This window comes from Zonotrichia albicollis, chromosome 2, assembly GCF_047830755.1.
Source record: "Zonotrichia albicollis isolate bZonAlb1 chromosome 2, bZonAlb1.hap1, whole genome shotgun sequence".
NCBI lineage: Eukaryota > Metazoa > Chordata > Aves > Passeriformes > Passerellidae > Zonotrichia > Zonotrichia albicollis.
In genome coordinates, this window is record NC_133820.1 from 79202513 (window position 1) to 79228557 (window position 26045).

The 26045-nt window shown below is 38.0% G+C and overlaps 2 long non-coding RNA genes across 5 annotated transcripts; one reads left to right on the top strand and one right to left on the bottom strand.

Moving 5' to 3' along the window:
- Window positions 1-2640: 2640 nt before the first annotated feature.
- LOC141728222 (uncharacterized) lies at window positions 2641-21346 on the top strand. Of its 3 annotated transcripts, XR_012579058.1 has the most exons (4): window positions 2641-3068; window positions 10742-10913; window positions 11088-11255; window positions 17854-21346. It is a non-coding gene; the product is annotated as an uncharacterized LOC141728222 (long non-coding RNA). The 3 variants fall into 3 exon arrangements; XR_012579056.1 differs by lacking the exon at window positions 17854-21346 and having other exon boundaries at window positions 2650-3068; window positions 11088-11945; XR_012579057.1 differs by lacking the exon at window positions 11088-11255 and having other exon boundaries at window positions 2651-3068.
- LOC141728223 (uncharacterized) lies at window positions 11969-23357 on the bottom strand. Of its 2 annotated transcripts, none has more exons than XR_012579060.1 (4): window positions 22953-23357; window positions 16187-16288; window positions 15763-15934; window positions 11969-14527 (listed from the first exon to the last, which is right to left on the bottom strand). It is a non-coding gene; the product is annotated as an uncharacterized LOC141728223 (long non-coding RNA). The 2 variants fall into 2 exon arrangements; XR_012579059.1 differs by having other exon boundaries at window positions 22657-23357.
- Window positions 23358-26045: the final 2688 nt, after the last annotated feature.

Here is a 26045-nt window from a genome sequence, read left to right on the forward strand (position 1 = left end):
CTTTTACCAACTCTAATGGTTGTTCAAACAGAAGATTTTACCGCTACCTACAAACTTTGCTTCAACTTTGCCCTTTAGGCAATGAAGGTTACAGCAATATCCAAGCCAGTCACCACTTTGTGGTGACAAACAGGAACAGTGGTGACAAACAGGAACTTACTTCATATTCCTTCTTCTGTATCTACAGAAGTATGAAATTAACCTTTTACTTATATTGCCTTATGTTTCTTATCTTTTATTAAGGGATGACAATGATTGACTTAAACAGAAATGTCACAAGTTCACTCATATCAATCCTATCTGATGCCTCTACATTGCAATGTATTTCTCAGCTATCTCAAATGCCAGACATTTGTAATTAAGGTAAAATGGAATACAGTGGAAATTAATTTATCCTATGAAATTAGCCTTTTGATAGTTAGCATTAAAAATATGAACTTGCTAATCAGAATTGCCTGATGGAAATAATTATTTAACATGCGCTGTGGAAATAACTGCCTAGTGTGATGTGCTTTGTGACTATTAGAACAAGGAAGATCTAAAATAAAATAATAATAAAAATGGCTTTTTAATTCATTGCTAGCTGTATTGAATTTTGTGAGTTTCTAAGAAAGTAAATAACCTTCTCTTGGAAAAGACTTCCTCTTCTTCATCACTTATCACAAGTGAAGGAAAATTCTGAGTTCAAAGGGCTTTTATATTACTGAGAGTTTGATAAAAACAATTTTAGTTCTTGTTTGTTCATAGATATACTACTTTTTATTGTTCTATATTATTTTGAACACTTTTTTTTACATACCAATTGGTAGTTGAGTGTTCTGTGAAAAAATGCACACATTATTTCAGTGCCAGTCCAAGAGCTGAGAAGTCAAGATTACTCTTTCAGCAGGCTTCCTTGGGCACACAGCTTAAGCCTGTTTTTCAAAGGTATTTAGGCATTGCTCCAGTCAGTGTTGCAATGATTCTGCAATCTATCAAAGCTGTTACATGAACTAATAGCTCTAAGTTAAGTCAACACAGCTTAAGCATAAAATAAGATGAAGTTTTTTACAAGGCTAATTAACCCTTGTTAGACTATACACATGACAAGTTCTCCAGACCCCCAAGTACAAAGCAAGGTGGGAAATCTTTCCAAAGGATATCTCCACTTTAGTAACGTTATACAAAATTGTCACTGTGCCTTGGGGCCTATGAATTGAAGAGGGTCACACTATCAGCCATGGCCTCTTTCAGCTTCAATATCTACCTTATCTTAATTTCTCTTTCTCGTGACTGTTATTACCTACCTGCTTCTGCAAGGCACTATCTGGTCCTGTATTTATGACTGGCAACTTCTGAGATCTTAATCCTCATTAAAAACCTCTGAAACAGGTATTGCACCCTATGAGATATTTTTAGCATTTACTCAGATTCAGCATCACAGTGTTCCCCTGACCAGTGGCATGTCCAGAGTGGCTCCAGAGTGAGGCAACAGCAGGGCCTCTTGGCCAAGTTAACAGGTTTAATGAGATGCAGAGCTTTCTCACAAAGCATCCCCCAAATATGGCATGCACCTAGCTTGTGGGAGAGTGAAGTTGATGTCTCTTCCTTGCTGTAAGAGAACTGAAGCTTCCAGTCACTCCTGAGACATGATCTTGGAGACTGAAAGAGGAGCTGGAAGCTACCCACCACAAGTCCTAAGCAATTCTTGATTGCTGCTGCAAGGAACTTGTATTTTAAAATCAGCTGATTCTTCAATACCCCATAATGAGCTCTGGCTTTTTAATTAGTGACCTAATGGAAGCCTGTGATAGGCAGATGGATATTGCTGCTTGATAGAGCAGCCCCAAAGGCTGTGCAGCAAAGACTGAGCAGTTCTATGAGATTGTGGGCATGACTTCCATCTGATTTCACAAGGCATATTTTCTAAATCACAGATCCCTGTTGTGTGTGTCCTCACTAGGTTTACAACATCCACTTCAGTTAGGGCAGCAGAACTAGATACATGAAACACGACTTTTCAATGTCACAAACACCAATAACATCACTGGCCAACTCTAGCTTAAAAAAAATCTACTTGTCTAAGTGAAAAATGTCTTAGTTTGCTTTTGCAACAACATGCCTTGGGAATCATGATCAGGTGGTTTCTGGACATTGACCTCTGAGTTCATTTTAGTGTCCCTTCCGAATAGAAGTAATCTGGAAAATGTGACTAACCTTTTTTTTTAATCTTTCCTATCTATGGCTGTTTGACAATTAGTGTTGCTAGATCAAATCTAGCCCTCTCTTGTACTTGATTTTAGGGTAAGGGGTGTATTTTAACTTTGCCATGCTTTTGGTTATTTAATGACTACAAATAGAATACAAGGATCAGAGTGCAGCTTTGTTTCCATTTGCCTACATCTGTCCACCTTCTTTTCCTCTATCATGTTATCAGCATGCAAGGAGACACATGGGAGCTGATGTACAGCTATTGCTTGTAAGTCACATTCCTACAGCTAGGTAATAATCTTGTGTATGTATAAATATTAGTATACCCTTCTTGCAATTTGTTTTGTTCTTCTGAGCATATTGTTGATAAAATCCCAAGGGGAAAAAAAAAAAAGTTACTGAAGCTGCAGTTTCAGGACACAGTAGCTATGGGGCAATACCACAGCTAAAATGCTTGTCTCTTCTGCTGCCTGCCCTCCTGCCCAGCTCTCATCCCAGAGCAGAGGCCGTGTCATTTGTGCTGACTGACTGATCCCAGAGCTACAGCGTGCACCGAGCTTCTGAAATGGTCTGGGCCAAAGAAAAGCTCTGATTAAATGGGGTTCAAAGCCTCATCTGCCAAACAGTTGTGCTGATAAAGCGCAGAGCACCTGGCACTGCTGCACTGTGAAGAAAAAGAAGGATGTGGAGGAAGAGGAGGAGAAGAAAGGAAGAGCAGGAAGAGGAGGAGCAGGAGCTGGAGCTGGAGCAGGAGCAGGAAGAAGAATTAATAGCTGGAGCTGGGTGGGATGGGAATTTCCAAAACTAGCCCTGCCACTGAGTGTGTCTGCTGACAGACCACAGCCAGAGCCTGAAGGATGAAAGCACCTTAAAAAACAGTAGGACAATAAGTTTGTAATCCTATTTCTGAAATGTTGGTTATTCTCCTGTCCTCATTTTTAGGAGAAGTAATGAATGCTCTAACACCTTTCAGGTGTTTTGCATGTGAAATATTTTCCCTGGTTCAGTTTGTGGGGATGACTCACGCCTTCGAGCTCTTCCTCCTTGCTCTTTGCCCTTTTCATACGCAGACATGACTTCTCTGGTAAAGATTTGATGAGGATCAATGTGCATGCTGGCATCTGGGAACAAGACAGATAACTTTTTTCTCCCAGCTTCCTGTTTAATTTCATAAGGTGATAGTTCCAGTTAATCTCAAAGATATAACATCTAGTATTTTCTGCATAGTGAAAGAAGTTGTCTTTTTTGCTGGAATACAATAGCGATCAAAAATCTTAAAACTACTTTAGTTAAGAAAAATGTGACTTCTCTGTTCTTAAGAATTAGGGGTGGCATTTTGTGATTGGTACTGAACATGACAATATAAGCAAATAATACCAGAATTCTTAGCTCACAAAATATTTATTTTTTGTTTTTAAGCTGGTATTCCATTTAAAAGTAGCTTTTCACATAACTGAGCTGTCATCACTTGCAGACAAGGACTGAAGGTACAGATCAAGTTTGAACATGTGGCTTTATACAAGGTCTCACAGAGATCCTGATGGTGTGAAATACTCCTGAAATGTTGTTTTGACTTTCACTCAATACTGAAGTCTATTTAGTCAAGTCAGGGATTTTGCCAGAGTGGTCTGAGATGTATTATCAATCCTATAGACTGTCTACTCTCATACACAGGCAGAAACTATGCAGGTGCACGAGACTACCCAGACTTGGCCTTCACATATGCCTTTAACAGTTTTCATCTTATCTCAGTGATAAGGAATTTCCAGGATAAAATGATTAGGTAGAAGCAATTTGACCAGATATTAGGCAATTGCTGTAGATACACTAATCTTTATTAGTTCATTGTGGGGTGACTAAGATTTTGAAAGAGATCTTGCTGACATAAAAATGAAGCAGCAAATAATTCAATTTAAAAAAATATGGAAGACATAAATTTTTGTGTGTGTGAAAGCATGAGAGAGCTAAGGAAGTATTTTCATTATATTTGTTATTCAACAAGGACTTACATCTGTTTCCAGTTTGCACTGTTTATTGACACATCTGGCTATTTGGCCTTAGGAACTACGAGTTGCTGTTGTGGCATTATTCTCTGAATCAACTTTGTAGACCACCCGGAAAATAATATAGCAAGCGCTGTGAGAAGGTTGTGTTATTTGTAATAAGATTACCTTTTGGCACCTAGATGTATTGTACAAATGGGATTCTGTCATCTTCTGTTTTATAAATTACAGTTTTGCATTTTTAACACCTGTGGGGAAAATAAGTCTCTAGCCAAAGGGCTTACTAGTTGACAGGAATAAATCAGGATGACCTGATAGAGTTTCAAGTAGAAGCCAGATACAGTAGTAGCTACTTGCCTTACATGGAAAAATACCTTTGTTTCAGTAGAAACAAAATAGAGCTAAAGTCGCACAACTGAGAAAGATGTTTCTTTAACCTATGGTGAGATGTATTTTTTCTGATTAATATCCCACTGTTGGAAGGGAATACTGTCCAAGTCCTTGACCCTTCAAACATTTTTTTTCTGTAACAAATAGTTAAATTTTCTCCATCAGCAGTTTGAGAGTAGAATTCCAGTCCAAGAGTATGAAAGATGTATTCTGTGAAGTATATAGTGAAGACTTTGAAAAGCCTTTGGAAAGGATAAGAACACAGGACAGAAGGGACCACCTAGATTATCAAGACCCATCGTTTCCAATTGCATGCAAAAGACAGGATAGTCCTGAAGGATTCACAAAGCATCTACTCCAAACACCCCCTCAAACCACAGGCCAAAAACCAGTTCCAATACTCTGTCATGGATTTAAAATATAATAGTAAAAGACTAACAGCCACAGCTTCCATGTGCCACAGGAAGGAACATGATGAAACACTTATTTGTTTTATTCTAAATACTTTTAGACTCCGGTAATTTGTTGTTTTTTAAAGAATAGTCTAGATAATCCATATATGTGAAGCTGCACTACAGCTTCACTTGCTGCATTGAATTACATGTGGAATTAATTTGACCTTCTGCATAAAACTAACACAAGCCTTGAAGATGCATAGAATAAAGATATATAAGAAATAATTTGCTGGGTTTGATGAATTGCAGGTTTGTAAATGGTTTTATGTGCTTTCTCTGAGAACGTTTAGACAGCCTCAACAGTTATTTCCATTCCTTCAGATTAAAGCTGCAGTTTTTAATGTGCATTATTAGATTTTAAATTCCTTTAATAGCTAAAGACTAAAAAGTACCGAGGGCAAGGCAGCAAAATTACTGGGAGGCAAGAGCAGAGGATGAATACTGTATTCTTTGCAGAATACTATACTCTGCTATTCTCTTTAGGCTTGCTCTTTGTCCTCTTTGACATTGTGTCCCTGTGAGTGGTCTGATTTCTCTTGTTTTCTCCTCAGGATAAGAATCTGAGGGCAGTCTTTGTGGTAGGGAATTATCACATCCTGCCAGGCACACTGCCATACAGATCATCAACTTTGCCCTGTTTTCTGTGCACCTTCATGGCAATGATGATGATGATGATGATGATGATGATGATGATGATGATGTCTCGTTTTAGCTGCCTGGCCACCCCAAGTGTCTGCAGTTGGATAGAGAAAATACAGTTAGGAAGTGTATGCACTAGTGCAAAGTTTTCCACCACTCAAACAAATGCCAGAGCAACTGAGGCAAAACAAATATGTAAAAATAGAAACTACTCTGGGTGATTTTGTTTTTCATGCACATTTAGTGGACTTAGGACTTCTGCAAGACCTTTGAAAAGTGATTTAGAGCTAGTTTGATAATGCCTGTTTTGAACTTTATCTTTGCAGTGCTTGCCCAAAGCATTCAAAGTTTATGCCCAGTGCTCAGGGAGCTATGTCAAAACATCTAAATCAGGTGTTTAGGCAGCCTAATCAGACAAGTTAGAAAGTTAGGCGTCTTGAGAGGATGATTCAGTTTCCCACGTGCTGGGCAATAACTAGCCCAGGTTTCTGAGGCCTCACAGTTAGTGCTCTCTGCAGGGAGCAGGGAGATGCCTGGTTCCCCTCCCAGATATGTTTATACAGTTTGGATGCAGGAGATTTAGGAAAAAAGTCGAGACTGGGATCAAGACCTGAACCAGGTCTCCCCTCCTCCCAGCTGAGAGACCTACCCAAGAGGTTCCTGAATTATTTGTTGTTCTCCTCCCTGCAGTAAGGGAATGATCTGTCTTAAATCTGAATCTTGCTTAAATAAACAAAGCCTTAACAGGAAGAAAGTAGAGTGAGTAGCTGCTCTACAGCATGGAGATTAGGACACAGCTCAAGCTAGAAACGCTCAGGCATCTAAACTTCCTGCATCCTTCATGAATGTTTAAACCATAAAACTGATATGCAGAGGGCAGACTGTAATTAGAAAAGCAAGCTCTGCTTTTGTGAGTGCCTAATCTCAAACGGGATGCAAGAGCCTGAAACCTATGTAACTAGCAAAATCCTCTCCCCAGATCCTGGGTTACCTGCCTGAGTTCTGGAGAAGGAACAGGTCAATATTGTCTTCTGCTGGCTGGATCCCAGCCATTTTCTGGTCAGAAGGAGGGCTCATTCATGCAGTACAAGCATCTCCTTTTATCTACTGAGTGCATTAATCAATTCATAAGTCAAGCAGACATCTCCAAATCCCTCAGGAATGGTTCCCTGCAAAATCAAGAGTGTGTTTCAACTCCTATGAGGCTCAGAGTTATCATTCATGGGGACTCAAACTGTTGAGTTACTGACATGCTTCAAGTTGTAGATACAATTTTCAGGTAATATGCAAACACATTCTTGAAATTTGCACCTGGTCTGTCAAGCTACTCTGCTGCTTTAGAACATTTTTTCTTTAGATACAATCCCTTAAAGAGTCGAATGTGCCTTATTGTGAAGTAAGAGGAGATTGAATTACTTTGGGGGAGTATTTTGATGTCACTCTTCTGGGTGCTGCCAAATATGTGCTCTCTTTTATTCTTTTGCTAGCAAAGCTAAAGATAACACCTAAGAAGTTAGCATTTTCAGTCAGATGGCAAAGGTTTGAAGTTGTTTTAACATATACGAGGACACAGATATCCTACTGGGATTGTATGCCAAAATTGCTTTAGTCAGGATACAATAAACAGTTGGGAACAAAGTGCTGTAAAAACCTTCAAACAGAAATTATTACTTTACATAGTTCTTGGAAATAGGATCCATCTCTTTTCCTCTGAATTCAGCTCCTGAAGCACTCTGTTAACCATCTGGTGTCATCCAGGAAAGGAAAAATGTAAATTACATCTGTCCTTTGCATGGTATGGGGGACGGGGAACAGGGCAGCGACAGCTATGTTCATTTCCAAAAAAGAAGGGACTCATTTCAACTTTGGTGAAAGCTTTGTTCCTCTCAAACTGTTACTTGCATACACAGAGCAAAAATTCTATACAAATTATTGTTATATGCAGTTCATTTCCATGTAATCTACTGGTTTACATGCACGCAAAAAATCTTGCAGACTTTCTTACTTAAAAAGACCATCCTAGATCAAACTATTTGAGATGTGAGGTCATTAATTTATGTTCATGCAACTTCTAATGATCATGATTCAGTGTACAATTTTCTACTGCATCCTGGGGGGTCTAGAGTCTTCCATGCCAGCATTAGTCCCAGATGCAAACATACAAAAAATTAATGATGTAAGGATAGTTCATTGACAATGAATAGGTGCACTGTGTGTGGAGAATGGGTGAGATTTATATTATAATTAATTGTAGAGAATTCAGTATGTGATGGGACCCTAGGGTTTTGTTCAGTAAAAAAGAAATCCAATAATGTATTTCCTTTTATTCAGCATGTATTCTAAGATTTTCCCCTTCATTTTGCCTATGATCTGCCTTTCTGAAGGCTGAATACCACATCACTTCTGTTTTTATTTCTCATTAGTTTTGCCTGGAATTCTATGCCTTATTGCCAACATTTGGTTTACCCCAGAAAGAAATTGTTTCATGGCATCACAGGAATGGGTCTCTATGAGGATCTCCATTGAAGTGACAATTTTTTTTAATAGGAGGGCTGTGCTCCAACCTCCTACCCCTCCCACACAGATGTTGTGCTCCAAAGGACAAAGGGTCCGTCAGGGACCTCCCTGAATCTGCCCAAACAAATGGTCTGTAGTGATAGCATTCAACCAGGGAGCAAGAGGAAGAGTGGAAGTCTACTAGGACTGTTAGTAGATGGGAAAGTAAGTGAGCAAGGAAGCAATGCTTCTGGAGTGCTGCTGGGCTCACCGGAGTGGTGGCAGTTTCCACCTATCTCAGCAGTGCGGGCTGAGCAAAAAGAGTTTAAAGGGATCACAGGGGGAGACACATATGATGAACATACCTCATGAAAGGGGGTGGAATGAGTGGGAAGATACAGCATGTGCTGTAGGGGTGGATGGCAGTAAATCTGTGCTTTCATAATCACTTGTGACTATGCACTGAGGGTGCGATTCATTTCACAAAAAGTCAATGTTTTTATCCTAGCTGCTCACGCTTTGTGCCTCTCACAGGCAGGGGAGAGAGGTGAGTGTTTTTAAAGCATTAGTTTGTTGGTTTGCTGCTTTATTGGTAAAGAAAGAAGAGTTAGTTTTCCACATAATGCAAAACTTTTGTCCAGTCCCTAAAGAAAGGATTTATTACTATTTTGGCAGGGAGCTGTGCTGGAAACTCTCCCGCTTCAGTTCCCTGGACAATGTCCTCCCCTGAAATATGGTTTGACTGTTCGGAACAGTGAACTGCAAATTTGCACACAGTGATATTGACATCTGGCTTTAGCATATGGGATACAGACAGTCCTTGATTGCTGAACAGCTGTGATGCTTTGAAAGGAAACAATTGCATTTGAAGAATATGGGATAGAGAGTAGGCCTTGTACTATCCCACACATCTTGCTGACATTTCTTTTTCTAAATTACCGGTCTGTTTATTAAATTTCCACAGTATAAAACCATCAGAATTTAGAAGAGTTTGAAGTAGATCATAATATTGTCAGATATGCCAGCAAACAATCCACTGACAACACGTGTTAGGAATCAGTCCATTACAATTAGACAAGAACAATGCCAGAAGATGATGGGACTGAGTAAGAACAGACAAATAAGCACAAAGGAAGGAACAAGGCAAGTACTGAAGGTTCAGAAAATGTTCCCATCAGTTTTGTATATAAAAGCCACTTTGGTGAAGAGTTTTTGCAGCAATCTCAGCAATGTCAGCAACTGTATATAGTGAGCTCATTTACACAGTAACAAAGAGTTCTGCAATCAGCTGAATATCAGTTGTCAGTCTGTCAGGAAATGGTCCTCCAAAGCAAAGGGAAATGCACTTATACAGGGAAGGGAAGCAAATCTTTGCAACCCAAATTTATCTGAAGAAAACAAAAAATCTTGGTGTATCTTGTTCCAAATTATGTTATATATAAAATATTACAAATAGAAGTTGATTGCCCAAACTTTGCTTTATTTTGCAGCCCACTAGTTTATATCCCACTGTGATTTGGTGATTACAGGACTGCATATATCATTTATACACATTTCATATATTTTTCATCTAGTGAAAGTTCTTGTAACCAGGCTACCTGTAGACACTTTCTTATCAGTCCTATACCTTATGCCATAATTTCTGGGTGCTAGGATTTAAGGGTGATAAATGTCATTGTGGATGTCAAGTCTGCCCAATGTCTAACAGTTTAATGAGTAAATTTTGTATCAAAGTCATAGGTGATACAAAATTGTGTATCTCTGTGAAAGATGGTGCGTCTTTAAAAACAGGTGTTTAGCACAGATTTAAAGACTTCAGGACCCGAAATGATCCTGCCTAACTGAGGTGCCTATAGCAGTCACTTCAGCCTTTCTCAGTATTGAGTGAAATGAGAATAGGAAGTGTTGTGGTGAGTTAAACTGAATCTAACTTTTGAACGTGCCTCTTGCATATTCAGGAAGCTGTAAAACTCCTATATCAGTTTTGTGCTTGAAACCTGAATGGGAAAAATCTAGGACTATGTGGGCCAAAGTTATTTGTAGACAAAGTTCTAGCAGAAATAAAATAAAGTGGAATGTTTTGGAATAATTATTGGCTATAAAAAAGAACCTCCTGGCAACACAACCCTGTGAGAATAACTGCAACTGGCCTGCAATACAGGAAAGTGAGAAATGGTTGGACAGAGGAATAATAGAGATTTTTATCCACAGGAAAAGAAATTAATGCTATTTATTCAATTCAGGGTAATGTGAATGAGAGCATATTTACACTGTTCTAGCAGGTCAGCTCATGATCAAAGCCCTTAATGCAACAGATCTCTTCACAAAATTTATTTGTACTAAAAAAACTAGTATGACAAAGAACTATGATACCAAGCAGCCAAATAAACCAAAGATGTATTTTCAAAGTCTTTTAGATATATTTTCAAAGTCTTTTATCTTCTAACATTTTCACTCCCCAGCAGATAACCATTTTCTCATATCTCTGCCAAGTTCATTCAAGTCTTATTCTTTCATTTCATCTTTATTTGCTATTAGATTTTCCTAAAATTTGCCTTTTGTTTTCAGTCTTTTTAGAAGCTCATTATTGTAAACTTGAAATACATGGGGCACATCCTTTCCAAGTCTTTCCCTGCTCCAGGCAAAAGAGTAGCAAGTTTGCAGCAAAGGTGCTCAATGTGTCGTTCATATAATCTTCTGGGGAGAGACGCCATCAGTAGCTCAACCTCCACATCCACAGGTAAGTCCTTGATTGATTTGGCACTTGGTCTCTCAGGAATGCCAATCCTTTTCATTGCAGAATCTGTGGTATATGTAATTTTAAAATATGCCATGCATTCTTTCAAATTCAGTACTGCATTGTGGTACAGTAAAACAGCTGTGATCCAAGATGCTTTACTGATTTTTTTTACAGATTGCAAATTCAGGAATATACTAGAAGGAGCAAGAAAAAAACAAAAAATCCCACAACAAAAGCAAACAAAAAAAAAGAGACACAGCATCCTACAGCCCAGACTGCACGTTTTAGAGCATTGGCATTCTTTTTACTCAAAGTCTGAACATTTCTCCTCCAGTCTGCATGGTTGTGTTGCTCTATTTTTCATTTTGACGTTTGGCTAACCCATTTTAAGATACTTTGAGAATGTACCATGATCTCTGGTTTTGCTGAAATGTCACAGAGTGTACAAAGGCCAAAGAAAGAGATTGCCTATGAGGAGCTCCACGTTTAGCTAATTCACTTATCTCAGCACACATACCCTGTTTTCTTTCCCCCACTTCGTGTTAGTGATCAAGTCTCTCTGATGAACTAAGCAATTCCTAAATCACAAGAATTAACACTGAAAGAACTATGTGCAAATGAAGATTAATAAGTAATAGCAAGTATTCCTACATATAGTTACTAGGGTTGACTTGAAAAGCTTTTTAGAGCCCAAATCCCAACAGGACCTGAAGTTTTTTTAAGTTCGAGCCAAAGCAGGAATCTCAAAGTAGGGCTGTCCCAGGTCTGATCCTGCAAATATGGTCAGAGTGCAGCAAAATGTATAGGCAGGGAATGCTTTTCTTCTTCACAGGATTAATGGGGCTATTCTGAGAGTGAGTGTGAAAGAGGCTCTCCTGGCAGGGCAGAGGCTGGATTCAGGCCACCCACATACCTATTCTGCTGCACTCCTTGGTTTCATGTCCCCCTGCCATAACCATTTCATTTGCTACAAAAGTGTTCTGAAGTGAGGATTTGTACCTGAATGTCCCATTCCTTAGGCAAATTTTCTCACCAGTTATTTGGAAAAACATTTTCTCTTTTGGTCTTAAGCAGACAGTGAGTGGGTTCCAATTACAATAATTTCCAGAATCTCACTGTCTTTTGATTGATGGGCTAATTACATGAAACCTATTCTGTATTAAGAAATTGCAGAGTAAAAACTGCAATTTCTCAGGAATACACACTTCTCTTCATTTCCTCAGTGTGACTTTCTTTGAACCTTCTGGGGCACTTCAAGCTGTGTGAAGGCAAATTCAGTAGTCTCTTTGGTAAAGATGGACATTAACAAGGGGTCATATGGAAATTCATGTTCAAATCTTTCTGATTTTAAAGGATGACAGTCACTTACTGCTTCACTTTGGATTTTTTAAAAATTCTCATCTTATTAAGGGGTACGCAATATTTTAGAGGAGATTTAATGAAGACTTTGAGGATAAGTGGTCATGGCATTGTCTGTTTTGCAAGGTCAAAGCAGAAGTTATTAAAAGTAGGAATTTTATTTAGGGAATGGATGGCATATATTTTTAAGTGATAAGCCCATAGGATGTTAAATATGTCCTCCTGGAAATTTAAAAAATGTAAACTATCATTACTCTGTTCTGTTCTGCAGTTGCAAGTGCTGGTGCCAGAATTATTTTATGCCTATGGTAACAAAATCTCTCTCCCTTTGCCCTTAGCCAGCCTTCCCAAGCCAGAAATTGCAACTGATTTTAGGAAGAGGCATTTTACACTTGATGCATATAGACTTGAGCATACACACACAGAAATCCGTGCACAACGTGGTGGTTGTTACCTCAGTTGGTTTGATCTTCCAAGTCCTCCACTGATGAGGGAAGGGACAAGAATGTCCTCCATGAGAAGAGGACTTTTTAAAATATTGAAGAGGCATGTTTGCTTTACAAATTGGGGAAGATGTGAATTTTTCCTCTTCACAGTGAGTTATTCCTTCTTTACATAGATCTTCTGCTTGCATTCTGTATGGCAAAATGTTATTGTCATCAACATAAGCACCATATCCTCATATGGCAATGGTAAAAGAATACTGACAAATGAATGTTTCTCATATGTAGGTTTTATTTATTTATTTACTGTTTTTTAAATTGGGAAAATTTCAAAACCTCATTTTAATACTCGCTGCAGTCAATGGGCAGACAGTTGTTGACTCCCATAGGCTTCAGATCAAGACACAGTTTTGGGAAACAGGTATACCCATTATGACAAAATTGGTTTTTTTGACCTGGCACTTTTAAACCCTCTTGTCTTTGTTTTGTGAGCCACATAGTTTGTGATCAATAAAAAGACGTTTTGCTGTCGTACATGCTGCAACTGAACCAACAACTTAAGTTGCACTGTAACTAAATCACAACCTTTGGACAAATTACAAGGAAAATGTATTTGCTTTATTGATTTTTAGTCTCTTCTATGCTGATTGATCATTTACTTTAAATACAGACTGAAACTAGGATATGCAAATGAGAAGTTCTTTGGTCTCACTAAATGTCATATCCAACAAAATAATCTTCTGTAACTTCACATAAGAAGTGATTTAATTTATTCTTTTTCTATCACTGTTTGCAAATACTTTAAAATAAGAGTAGTAAGAAACTAGTTTAATATTTTTGCTGAGGAATCAGATTGGGGCATGTTCTTCTTTTTTAATTATTTTCTGACAAAAATAACCTGTATTGTAGCAGCCAGAAGTCTGAAGCAGACTACGGGAAAAGGTGTCATAGGTATATTAGAATTCTTGGAAAAGAGTTTCTTGTTCTGGCAACAGTGCAGTCTAAATTAGGATAGTTCCATTGACTACATCTTTGTTCTCTTTATTCTCTACAAAATTTTTCTCTAATTTTATTGAGATTAAATATATGGTGCTGCTTCTGCTGTCTGATTAACTGCAACATTTTTGAAGAGAAAAGAAATCAAAGAGATTTCAAATTAGCTGTGAAAATGCTTGCCCTGCAACTATTTAACAAATATTTGAACATATTATTATAAGGAATTTGAAGGAAATTATATTATGTGTTTCTTTAGGCATTGTCATCAATCCAAAAAAATAATCTTAGGAAAATCTGTAGAGTAATACATATTGTTCTTTAACAACAGACAGAGACAGAGCCTATCTCCATGATGAGAACTGCTGTGCAAGAAAGGGAATTTTACAGAATCACAGAATATGCTGATTTGGAAGGGACCTATCCCAGGAATCACATCATGTGCATGAGAATGTTGTCCAAATGCTTCTTGAGCTCTTGTCAGGCTTGGTCCTGTGACCACTTCCCCAGGAAGCTTCTTGCAGTGTCCAACCAACCTCTGGGTGAAGGAACTTCTCCCCAATATCCAATCTAAACCTCCTCTGATTATTTCATCTCAGGAGCACTCCAGCTGCAGAGCTGGCTGGCACTCCGCTTGCCCTTGGTTTCGACAGAGAATCTCAGCAGAGCCCCGAGGTGTTTTGTGTGTCCATGGAAACATACACACACATGTACCACATGTGGGAAATTGTCTGAAAACGGCTGCTGGTCGAGCATGGATTGGACAGTAATGGATTGCTGCTCTCAGAAAACCCTTTTCCTGAAGCACTTTTGCAATACCTACAAGTAATATGTCATTATTATTTGATAGCACTTTATGAATATTGAGCAGATGTGTGTGCCCTTAAAACCTAGTATAAAACATTATTATAATGGTTAGAAATTAAAAAAACAAAAGTCATCCTAAGTTTTGTTCTTATCTCCAAACACAACATTAAGAGATCACATAAATAGCTGATTAAGAGAGAAGTTAAACTCAAATGGCAAGTTGCATGAAAGGACTCAGAAATGGTATTTGAACTCATAATTTGAACTCATAACTATCCATCCTTCTGTAGGGTAGATAAGGTATTGGCAAGAAAAACTTTAAAGGAAAAGTAAAAGGCATAGGCTCCTTCCCAGTCCACTCTTATTGTCAGGTGCTCTTTACTCTGAGTGATTGTGTACTGTGCTTCTGATATCAGGCTTACTACTGCTCTGTCTATCTAGCAACTATTTGTTCAAATGCATGATACTTGAAAAGCACTGGCACATATTAATTTCTTTATATGTATACATGTCAAAAATGATGTATTTTTACAACTAAACAATGGCAAGCTTATCAGATGCTTTTACATACTGAAATAAAGCATTACTCTCATCTTCCCAAGATACTGCTTCATGCAAATCCTCTTTACTATTCTGTACTCTCTTCTTATTATCTCAGACAAAGGTTTGTATGTTATCCCTGCTTCAAGAAATTATATATATATATATATATATATATATACACATCAGAATGCAAGCAGCAAGATGACCACAGCTTCTTATTAATTATCAAGGGACTGAACTTTAATTTTCTATTAAAAAAATATCTGTAAGGAAAATACAGTTTGAATCAATAAACTGGCATTGTAGGTTAGGAAGGAAAAGCAGAAAGATGTATAAGATATGGAAAATAGGAAATAAATTGCACAAGTTGTTTTGTGGCCATTTTAAAGAGTAAAATATGTGCATCTTGAGACTCAAATAAAAGTTGGCAGAGATAGCTGTTGTTTAGATCGGAACTTTCTACAGTCTAGCAGTCTCACCTGTCTTGTATGTGCAATATTTGAGACTTCTTGGCTTATATAATAAAATTACAGAAGTTCTTATGAAGTAAAAGGGATTCTAATACATTCTAATTTTCATATTACAATGCTACAGTTATTACTTTTTGAATGAACATATTTATTTTCATCTTACTATACAGAGAACTTTTCAAACTATGCGAGCAGTTCAGCCCTCTCTGCTTAGTGACTCATAGATGAACTTACCCTCTTTCTCTTCAGAATTGTTCATTCTGTAAACAAAAGAAAAACAGAGGGAGTGGTGGAAAACTTTAATTTCAGACTACATGTTGTTCAGGAACTGTTTGTTTAACTCTATTTGTATTGGTTGGGTTGATATCTGTGTCACATGATAACTTTTTTCCTTCATGATCGGAAGCTAAAAATGAATCACAAAACAATCACTAGTAAGTAACAGCAATTACTCTCATTTTTATTATCTAGTCACAGCAGCAGTTGGAAAACTTTTTAGTCCCAAATACTTTCAGAGTAACCTGGCAATTGTCAGCATTCTCAGACTAGAGAATGTGATTGAGAATGAACTGTGCTGCCTGTGTCCATTCACACACACGTTTGCTGATACAGGGATCCATTCACCACAGAATGATTTTTCACAGCTTTTCCATCTCACCTGTTTCACCACCAGTAACTCATAAGTGCAATTTGGTGACATTCTCATATACAGCAAAATTACGTAAGTTATAGGTCCAAGTCCTGTTTGCACAAGCAAATCCTGCAAAAGAGAATTTACATCAGTGACAATGCAAAATCTATTGTCCGTCGGCTTTTGCAAGTGGAAACCCCCTGGGTAGCTTGCCCTGAATGATTTTCTTTTAATTATCTCTTATTTGTCCTTTCTACCTACAGTCACACAGTGACTATTGTGTATTTCCAGTAAACATGCAAGCAGAAGCTCATAATGAGAACATAAAGATGCCCTGTGTTGAGAAATAGATCATAACCTGGGTGAATGAGTGCCCCAGCTCTTCTGGCACTATGAATCCTTTAGGATGGTTGTTTAAAAGCTGATTTCAATCCATGTATGCTGCATTTCTTTAATATATATTTGTGGCTCTGCCCTCACAAATCTATGATTCATGACAGGAATGCAGCTTGGATCTCTTGCAATGTAAGCAGCTGCAGATACTTCAAATACTTGGGTACATGTGATCCAGCAGCTTGCTATAAATTTGCCCCTAAAAATAAAGTAACAAGTGATTGAACAGTGATAGGAATTAAACGCAGCAGTGAGTGAATGGAATGCGTAAGTCCTTACCTCAGAAACTTTTATTAAGGCAATTGCTATAATTAAAATCAAAATGAAAAAAGAAACACTCCAGAACACTATCTTTGAACAAACTTGCCCAAGATTTTTTTAAAGGTTTCTTTTTTTAAATATTGTTGGACACTGAAATAAAGTATTTGCTGGTATGCCATGTCATTGAGCATGATATTTTTATTGTTACATCATCTGAGAGTCAACTGCATTTACACTTTCCATGAGTTACTGGATTAATTTGGTTTCAAATTTACCTTAACTTTTTACCATGTGAACAAAATAGTCAAGTAACAGCCCTGAGCTTTTGATACCAAAAGGATATTTTGCTGTATGATTTATCTGGAAGCTGACTGAATGATTTCAGGGTAAGCAGAAGAATTCCCACTGGCAACAATCAGCTTTGAATCCAACTCTGATAACTGAAAGTCACAGTTTATGTGTCATCTTATATTTCTCATTCCTTTGCCCTCATTTTAAGACTGACACTGTCTGTGTTCAGTAATGCGTATAGGATAAAACAGCATGTCAGCATTTCTCTGAGCCAGTGCTTCCATGTCATCCCTGTTTTCACACAGTTTTAATATAGAACCTTGAAGAATATGGAAAATTTTAGAAGACAGATTTCATGGTCAGATCATATAATGAGATTCCACTAGGAAGTTTCAGAGTAGCTAATTAGGGACTTTGTTGAGAATTTCAACCTAGAGGCAGAGGAGTAAATGGGAATTTGGTTTAGGTACGCTGCAAACTTCAGCTCTAGAAGAACTAGGGTTTTTTTCTGAGACCCAGATCTATATATCTGTAAATCAGTACAGATCTTTATATCTGTAAATCTGTACAGCCTCCTGCACACAAGCTTCCTCTTCTGCAGGCCTTTTTTTTTTTTTCTGTTGTACTCAGTTTCCTTTCTTACCTATAGACAAGAACAAAGGTGCAAAACTTGCTTTAAAAGGGGATGCGTGTGTCTCTCTGTAGTGTAGGGTGGCTGAAGACTAACTCCTAACTTTCTTTGTCTCAAGGCTGGGCATTGGCTCTGAACTCATCTCCCAAGCTTCCTCTTCATCAAGAGAAAGAAGAAGGTATCTCTAAAACAGATAAATGTGTTGGGGATTGAATCAGGGAGGAATGCCAACGGAAAAGTTGACTGAATGTTAAAAAACATTGCTATTTCCTGAAGTTTCTGTTGAGTTAATTGTAACTCTGCCCTTACACTGACAAAACTAATAGTGAAATTGATTTGTTTAAAAACACATCTGCCTGGATACAGCATTTCTGTTATTTTCCCTGATGCTCTGCTCTTATCTCAGTAAAATCTATGTATTGCAGTACAGTGGCAGTATTGCAGTCTTGTTCAAATAAATGTAATATCATTTCTCTCTGAAGCACCCTGTCTGCGTGTATCCCTCAAATGTGCTTTGTGTCTCCCTCTTTAAATGTGATAGGACGGGAGAAAAAACAGTGTTTATTTTGCTCTTGAATGCTGCACAAGCTGTTTAATATGTTTCTTATGAATTACCATTAAGAAAGGATTCCACATTTAAAAGGAAGCTTATGAGGATATAGGTAAGTGTGAGTGTGGTCTTTTCAGAAGAATGTTTGATTGAAGACCTGTTTTAGGACATGAGGTAAGGAAAAAGATCACTTAACCTCACTTGAATAAGTGGAGATTAAAGGTTAAAAGCTTTAAAGCTTTAAAATGCATTAGCAACAGAACAGTAAATACAATCCATGGAGACATGGAGGAATTAGCAAAACAAATGTTAAACTAAGAAATGCACTCTAAGATTCACTGGAATCTCCACACAAAGTCTGAATGCAGAACACATTTAAATGTTTCACTGGTTGTTTTAAAATTGTCTTTGCATTCCTTATATTGGCTCTAATGGACATAATATTAAGCCTTGTCATGAATTATGCAAGCAACTTTTATGTAGATGTTTCCATGTTTTAGCCTGTCTGAGTTTTGTAGTTTTAAAGGGCAAATTTTACCATATACCTCATTTAACCTATTGCTAATTTGCTTGGCATTTATTGCTGAGTATCAGTAATGTAGTCACAATCCTGTTCAAAAAATTCCTGTACAGTATTAAGGAAAACAAAGTTACTGTCATCAGTGATGTAACCTTACTGTATTGTAGGCACAATATAATTTTTTGTAAGTACAGCATCTGCTTAATCACAGGATTTGACTCAGATATCTATATTTTAGCTCGTATCATGACTACCTTCAACAAATGCGTTGTTTCTGTGCTTATTAATTATTACAGCTCAGTAAGTCCCACAAAGCCCAGAACACTCTGAAAACAGTTCCTCCACAAAACAGAGGGGTGGTCCCAGGCAGGGCATTCTGCAACAGGTATTTGTAAAATAGGGAAGCTGTGTATCAATAGAGCATATATCTATGTGAAAAGGTGGAGTAAAAAGCAAAATTGGAATTTTTAACTACTTCCACTACTGAAATAGTGATTATTGTATGTATATATAAATAGTGGCTATAATAATTAATATTGTATAACACCTGAGGTTCTACCAGGGTTGTTAAACTGCCATCATCACCAGAGAAGGCAGTCAAAATCAACACCTCTGCTTGATCTTCTGCACCCAGGGCAAAATATTACTGATGGTGGAAATCTTGTGTTTGTATATGCAACAGATCTGAGACTGCACCTGCAGGAGTTAGTGTCTACTTCAACCAAGTGATGGCATGGTGCACAGAGCAGACTGCAGAGCAGAAAACAATCAAAGATTTAAAACCAGATTATATTCAATAATCTGAAGGTGTAATTATAATATATGACTTTTAAAAGAATGGGAAATTTGAAATATGGGGTAGTTTTTTGCTAGCACAAGCCACACCTTTCTAAAATTTAACTTCTTAAATCTTCCAGTTAATACATAACAAATTGCTCTCATTGCAGAATGTTCAGATATAAGAGCTTCTCAAGAGTGACTGAACTTATTTTGAACTTTTATTTTCATTTAAACTCTCCATTAAGGAATTTGGGAGGGTGAGCAGGGTAGAAAGGCATTTGTTTAGATTCTGCTTTTAATAAAGTTTTAACACTTTGATATCAGTCTCTGATTAGATGCAGTTTGCCGCATTCCAAAGTGAAGAGTGGCTATTTGCTCCCTCTCTCCTCCTCCCAGCACATATCTTACTTCTGTCTTTTAAGCAGAGCCTCTGATTCAGCCTAATTATTGTCATTAGCAGCAGTTTTCTGCAGAGCAGCATTCCTTGCTGTGGCCTCTCCTTTTCAACTCAATAAAGGATTATCCTAAACCCCAGTCTCTATTAATCCTATTTCCAGTTACATTGTGAGGCGGAGGGTACCAGATTCCCTGTGCCCATTCTGTGATTGAAGTTTGGCCCCAAATAATGGATTTTCCTGGTGTTTATCACACTACTCTGTAAAATGCCTAAGGATGGGATTCATCTGCAGCGTAGATGCCTGCATCTAAGCAAGTCCTGGTTCCTTTTATAGTCAATAGATATCAATAGACACTCTGTGTGTGATTCATCCCATCTCAAGATAGACGTCTAATTTAGGTCAGGTGACTCACTCCCTGGAAGTACTTATTGACTATAAAGGGAATCTGAATGACTAACTCAAAGACTTTTAAAGTGAGGTGAGGTGAAACTCACCCTACATGCTTCACATCCTCAGTACCCTTCTCCTTGGACAGTTTCTCTAGCTGTATTTAACCCAGATGCTTCACAGAGCTTGCTGCCATTTTGCAGCTCTCCTGTGAAGCCCAGCCACCAGCTTTCATTTCAGTTCTTCCCACCTGGGAATACAGTCTTCAAGCCCTACCACTCTTCTTTTCTGTGGATACTTAATGACTCCACTGTCATCCTTCCTTGCCTATTATCACTGGGGACTTCAGCCATGATATCAAATAATGTTTCATCTTTTCATGCTTGCTTCCCGAGGCAAGTTCTTTTTCTTAGCTCACATTCAATTCAAAGAAAGAAAACCTGCTTTTTTTTGCTTAATATTAGGAAATGGCATGGAATTTTTAATTTCCATAGTATTAAATAATAATTAACAAGAAATGATTGATTTGTTTGTTTTACGTTAAGGATTTTCATCAGCTATTTTAGTGGTTACAGCATGTGGCTTTCTTGCTATGTTAATTTAGTTCTGCCTTCCTCTCTTGACTGCACTTACTCAACAGGGAAATCCCAGTGGAACTTGTATTTGTAGTTTCAAAAATAAATAATAATTTTGAATTTTGGCCAGTGTCTTCGTCCTGTAGTAAGTGAGAGTCTCTATCTCTCATAATCACATAAATTAGAGTCCTGATCAACGATGACAAGCATTCTGCTAGCTCAACAAACATTAATCTGGTTAACTCCCCTTCTTCCCACTCCTTCCTGACACAGAGGAAGAAGGCCTCTGGAGAAAGTTTGAGATGTGCAGTTTGATTTTTATTGTAACTATAATGTGGCAAATGGGTTTCAAGCACCTTCAGAAGTTCATGAAAATTCCAAGCAGAATACAAAAAAGCTACAAAAAGGCTGGGGGTTTTACTGGCTTTCTTTTACAATAAACAATTAACATAATTATTTTTATTGTTTATGAAATCTTGAAAAAAATTTTCCAGATGTTCACAGAAATATTTAAATCTGAAGTCTGAGATTCTCAATTTTTTTTTTTAAATATAAGTTTTTCTGTAGAAAACAAGCTTGAACAGTAAAATTAATTGCCACATTTAGGATTAGAATCTTATAGGGTTTTTTTTGTATTTGGTATGTAGTTCTTTCATATAGTTTTCTGCATCTTATTCAGGATGCATTCCTCATACTTAATAAAATTATGCACAGCCTGTGGATAGCTTCTTGTAATTTAGGAGGCAGAGAGAACATCTGGAGGTGAAGTCTCCTGAAGTCTTTTATCTATCAGGCATGAGTGTTTGTGATTGCCTCACTCCCTTTAAGGGTTCCACAAACTCCTTATCAGGGGGTCCATACACTATTGTCTTTATTACCAATTTAAATCACAGTGATGCTGGTGCTCTATAAAATTTGAAGCCAAAGGAAGTATATTCTCCAGTCTATCCCATTTGTCACATATTGCTTTATAACCTGGATATATAAATACCTTTCCCTCAAGGGGAAGAGGTTTTAAATTTTTTTTTTTGTAAAGCAAGGAGAGTATTTTGAAGATTCCATATATAGTTGACTTCAGGAATGAAAGTCTGTTGTTTTGATCCAGAAAGAGTTTATATAAGGGATAAGAAAAGGAAAATATTCTTGAAAAAACAACCCCCTCCTCTTAAGTTGTATATTTTGGAGCATAAGGAAACATAATCAGGATCTTTTGTTTTGATTAGCAAAAAAAAAAAAAAAAAAAAAAAAAAAAAAAAAAAAAAGAAAAGAAGGCAAGACAAAGTTCAGGGTATTTGTCTAATTTTCATAGCTCATTAGAGATGTTATGCAAAACTGTGGTCTGCCAACAGCATGTACTGCTTCTGCCCAGAAAATGTACAAGCTCTATATTTTAAAAGAGTAAGATACAAGGTCTACTGTAGTATAAATTTCAAAGTTATTTACATTTGACTGAGGCTATGAGTTAAAGAAAAAAACCTAGAAAAACAGCCCAAGTCCATCCAAACTCAATACCCACAGCTTTCCATTATTTCCATTCATCCATTGAAATATCAGCTTATTTAATTATATTTCCTATGTCTCCTTTTCCTCTTCTATAAAAACCAGAGAAATTAATGTAATGTTGATCCTAATGTGTTGAACATCTTATGTAGTCTGTGAAGAGACTGTTGCAAGCATGGCCCTATTTATTGGATCATCCTGGGACACCTACCTGCTTGTACCTGCAGAACACTGTTGATGAAACACCTCATTTTCAGCCACTGAACAAGCTCTTTACCATCTAAGTCCTGAGGATATCAAACTGATAGTCATATAGTTCATTACAAAAACACACTTTTATCCTCCAGCTCAGGTGTTGTAGAGCAGTTTTACTGGAATTTGTGCAGGACCTATAACAATGCTAATACTATAAAAAAGAATCATTGAACCAGCAGCAGCACTACCATCAGTTGCCGCTATGTTTCAAGAGAAAGGGTAATCCATGTATCTGAATACTGAAATTACCACCTCGAAAGCCTCAAAGCACACTCAGCATCTTCACATTTATAGGTGTGCCGAAACTTCACCGATCCCTTTGGTCAGCACCTTCAAAGTTCTGTTCACTTTAGAGTTCTACGGCTGTGTGCACACATGGAGAGCACCTCAGCCTTCGTGGAGCAGAGCAGCTTGCTGCTTGTTGTTTCTTCTTTTTGCCCAGGTCACAGCCAAACCTCAGTCAAAACACATCCTCAGGTGTGCTGGGTGGCACCATGTCCCCCTGTGGGTGCTAAATGGGCTGCTGCTTTCTTCTCAATCCCTAAAGGAGAAGACAGAGATTTTACTCTCCTTATTCATAGTTCCTTGCCTCTTTATTTTTAGAAACACATAGTTTATGGAATGCAGTCTTACTCACATGCAGATCAGTGTACACAAGTTCTGTGTATTTATTTTAGGAACAAAGTGTAAAAACAGCCCCACTGAATATGACTGCACATCCGTATAGTGCATTATCCTGTCATAGACAGTGTCCAATAAAGAATATTCTGGAAGAAAACTGTAAAGAACAGAGCAACCATTCATGGTGATAGACAGGAGAAAGGTCTCTTGCATGCTGATGGAAAGTACTAGGGGTTTTTATTTGATAAGCACAGGTATTGTGAAATTCATTGGGGAAGAGGGTAACAAAAAATAAACAGATCAGAAAGCAAAAATAAAAAGTACTTTATTCATTTTAAGTAGTGCACTTGGGAAAGACTCCAGAGCAAAACCAAGTGTGCATGATGGCTGTGGTGAGGCCCAGTCCCTTTCTGAAAATGCTTTCCCTCTCTGGAGCCCTTTTCAGTGAGCATGCAGTGTTCTACACCTGTGTGATGCTCAAGATCTTCTCTGCAAGAGCAGACTGTGCAGGGTACAGTTTAAGATTTATTTGGTATTTTATCTTTGAACTTATAAGCTGCATCACTTCATATACATGAATTCTCTTTAAGTACAAATATCAATCGCTGCTGAAGCCAATGCATACCCTAGGCCTGAAATGATAAAAACTGAAGATTTTCTGGTTGATCAAAACAGTTTGAGTGCTCAGAGCTCACAATTTTTCTTGGGGTTTCTTTGATTAGCCTTTGTTTTATTTATTATTTCAATAATTTATTAATAAATGCATTGTTCCCGTCCCATGGAACAAGTGTCTTGTTCAAAAGAAAATCCAATTAAAGTGGCAACCTGCAGCTGTGCATGTCACAAGTGTACATGTTTCCAAGACAAAATTCTAAACTGCTTCAGTGTACAACTGACTCATGGCAAGCAAGTACTACTTTGTTTAGGAGAAGCTATTTTGATGTGACTAGAAATTTCTTAACTAGACAAAGAAACCAGCTTTTGTATTTCTTACAGCATTTGCTTTTCATGGATTCCTTCCCAGTAGCATGGTTTTAGATTTATGGGATACTTAATATCTTTGCTTTACATTCCAGAAACAGAAAGCTGATATAAAACAGAGATTAGGGTGATTAAGATATCAAAACCAATTCTTTTTAATTTTTTTTTTTTTTTGCATAAACAACAACAGTCAAGAATTTAGTACAAATTTCAGTTGATTGCTGCAGATTTTTACAGTATTTATTTTTAATTGCTTTGAATGCCAGAGATTTATAAGTGATTTCTCCGCCGGGTCAGGGACTCTTCCAATGTAGTGCAGTAAATTTTTATTTAGTAAGCTAACCTTCACTGGCATTATTTATTATCACAGTTCCTTTGACTCAGGATAATTTTAAGATGCAGTTGAGCGTAGCTGAAACTGCAGAGCACTTCAGCCAAGAAAAGTGCACCACCAAGTCACTGGTTTATGATGGAAAGCTCAGCTGAGTGTGTCTGCAGCAAACAACGTGCTGCACAGTGCAGATGCTTGCCTTGCCCAGGTTTTGAGCAATGCAGCCACACTGACATCCTCTGCTGCTCTCTGGAGCTCAGGGCAAGCATGGGGTATGGCTTTGCTGGCTTCTATCATGAAGATAGGCCCCAGAGGCAAAGGGATTAGCGAGCTGCGTCTGTGCGTAAGAGTGTGAGAAATACCACAGAGGGAGAAGAGATACAGAAAAAACAGAAAAGTTGCCAGAAGCAGCCCTGGGAAGTGACTGGCAAAAGGGGTTCAGGACATGGTGCAGGCCTGCTGCCCTTATCTGAATCCTCCTGAAACAGCAGCTTCAGCATTTGCCACAAAAAGGAGTGAAATAGGAATGTGTAAAAAAGTGGTTGTGTCCATCACTAAATCCTCATGAAGTGCAAAGAAAGTGGCAAAATTTCTACAACTGTTTCATTGATGGAGTCAGCATTTTATAGTGGAATTGTAAGGATGACACAAAGAGAAACCAGTCTGTTAGTTCAGCTTAAGCTGCTCCTGCTAGTTGTATTTTTTGAGAATTTTGTCAAAGAAAACTTCACCAATTATTTCCTCCTTAACTACTGACGTTACTTAAAACTCTTAGCTAACCATCACAATGGAGTTACCCCTTTCAGTTATTCCTTCTGACACCTGTTTTAGAGGGTATTAATGCAATGGAGAGTGGTAGAATAAAACATGCATGCCAAGCAGATTAGATCAGTGCTCAGCTCCGTGCACTGCACGGTGGTTGTTCTGGTAATTAATCTAACTGTAAACCAAATTGTCATGCCTGTGTTCCTCCTTCAGGCCTGTGTGCAGTCTGTGATGCCAGTTTGGTCTCTGGACAGTGGTCTGGTCATGCTACAGGTAAGTCTTAGTGAGTTGGATAAGCTTCACCTGGAAGCCTGTCTAAGTATCAAGTGTTGCTCAGTTTGGGTTTGCTGGAGTTACAAGGGGTACCAGAACCTCTTTACTCTTCCATAATGATACACTGAATTCCCCTCCCTAGGTGTGATGGCGTGGTCAGACAGAGCAAATGATCTTCCACTGCCTTGCCTACCTGTGCAAAGTTCAGCTCTGTCTCTGTGGCACTCACCCCTGCACAGCCCTGTGCTCCTGGTCAGCATCCCCGGCAGCTCAGAGGGTGCAGGGCCAAACTGACACTCTGCTTATGGGGCTAAAAACCACTGATTGTTAGTGGATGTCTCTCCTCCACATGAGCTGTTATACTCTCCAAAAGT